Source organism: Vespula pensylvanica, chromosome 17, assembly GCF_014466175.1.
Source record: "Vespula pensylvanica isolate Volc-1 chromosome 17, ASM1446617v1, whole genome shotgun sequence".
Lineage (NCBI taxonomy): Eukaryota > Metazoa > Arthropoda > Insecta > Hymenoptera > Vespidae > Vespula > Vespula pensylvanica.
Genome location: NC_057701.1, coordinates 1408117 through 1410176, shown reverse-complemented (window position 1 = coordinate 1410176; position 2060 = coordinate 1408117). Strand labels below are relative to the sequence as shown.

At 29.9% G+C, this 2060-nt stretch overlaps 1 long non-coding RNA gene across 1 annotated transcript in view; it reads left to right on the top strand.

Moving 5' to 3' along the window:
- The window catches only part of LOC122635130, a 9214-nt gene extending 8876 nt beyond the window's left edge, over positions 1-338 (top strand). The window contains exon 3 of the long non-coding RNA XR_006328568.1: positions 293-338. This is a non-coding gene — a long non-coding RNA (uncharacterized LOC122635130). The remainder of the gene's footprint in view (positions 1-292) is intronic.
- The last annotated feature ends 1722 nt before the right edge of the window (positions 339-2060 follow it).

Genomic DNA, 2060 nt, shown 5'->3' with positions numbered 1-2060 from the left:
CCATGTGAGTAAAATTACAATTGGCTTGATTGAAATGTATCTTAAGCATGTACTTCGCATATATCTCGATATATCTCGAAAATATACTTCGATATATCTTGAAAAGCTTTATTTAACATTAATTAAATTAACATTGGATTAAATTTCAAACATTAAATATTAATATTTTTCAATAATATACTTTTTAATATGCTATCTTCGGTAATGATTCACAAGACATGTGTTTTATAAATGTATTTTTGCATACATGAAAAAAGAAATATCTATCACTTTGTTTTTTTCAACTTTGCAGATTTTAGAAATTATTTGTGACTGTGTGCAGAACGGTCTTAGAATCATCGTTTGCTCGTACTATTCTAATTTGCTTTTTATAGCTAAATAATCTAATTAAATATAATTAGACTAAATAAAAATTTCTGAATTAGAGTTATACTTGCATCATTCTTTATTATCCTCCAGCAGAACGTTTAAGTTTCCTTTATAAATTTCTAAATTTTTTGACATAACGATATTAATAATCTTAATTTCTTTATTAGCTCAAATAAAAGAAGAATCATTTTCTTCATCATAAGGGGGCAGGATGCTCATCGTGTAAGGAACCAGCAAACATTTCGGTAAGTAAATGTTACTTTACATATTTCCTCAATAAATTTAATAAGTTTTTAATATGATAGTGGTGCTAATAAATTTGTTTTTTGTTTCTTTTTCAGTTCAAATAAAAGAAAAATCATCTTCTTCATCATCCAGGGGCAGGATGCCCATCGTGCAAGCATCAATGAAGATTTTAAGTAAGTAAAATTTTTTTATTAAACATTTCTTCAATAATTTGAATGATTTTTTATTATAACAATGATACTAATAATTCTGTTTTTGTTATTTTCAGAACATCATTGCAACCATGCGAGAAGCAATGAATAAATCTAGTGTTGTATCGCTAAAATAAAAACCAAAAAATCGCGAAATAGAAGCAGTGCTTGCTCGTTTAAATTATACCGCGTTTCGCGATTTAAATTAATTTTAAGTGTTTTTTTGTCGACTGCGTGCAATGCAGTCTTATAGAGTCAGTGTTTGCTCGTAAAAAGTGATTTTAACAGTCATGTGGACTGTACTTATAAAAAATAATAGAGTTTCGCGAAGTAAATTCAGTGACCGTTCGTTAATAAATAATTATCGCGAATTAGAGTCAGTGCATCATTGAAGAGGATCTCAACCAACTTCGGTGTCTACCTACCTCATTTTTAACCAGCTACATATCATCCAACCTCAATGTCAACCTAAATCACGGACGAGTGTTTTGGAGCCACCGTAGAACTTCTTAGGTAGTAAGTGAACAGATTTTAAGTCCCTCCAGTGCTTAATCATGTCGAGGACGAAAGGTCCGAATCGACACGAGTTACTGGTTGTAATTTTTTAAATAAATTATTGACGAGCATGACCGTGAGTAATTCTTTTTTTTGGATTTACTCATGAGTGGTATATTTTTAATCGCCTATGTGTTTTCATTGTTTATTAGATTAGGATAGGGTCTTCTTGTTTTATAGATTGGATTAATTAATAGTAGCAATTATAAGCCCTTTTTTATTCGTCTTTGCCCACGATATTAATAATGAAATCGGATATTAGTTTATCCGATTTCGTCGAAAAAGCATGTAATATGATCTACGTTGTATGCATTGCTTCGTATTTAGTTTATTTAATCGCGATTTATCTCTATGTAGATGAACAATATAGATGTAGATGTATCAATGTGATGAACATGGAAAATGAACAAGAAGACAAGCGCGACGGATAGATTCTGGAAAACGAGTGGTAGATCATGATTTAATTTTTTAATTAGAACAGCCACTTGTTAAAAGGAATCGTCCGAGGTTGTTTGATTATTTTTTCATACAAAATTAAATAAATATTCAATTAATTTTTTTGATAAAAGAAAAGTCTCAGTAGAGTCATTGTTTTTAAAAGAAAAAAGTCGAGTAGAGTAATTGCCAAAGAAACAAAGAGACTTCTAGAGTCATAGCCCGTAGGACCTAGAATAAGTTAATCAATTTTTAGATCAGGAT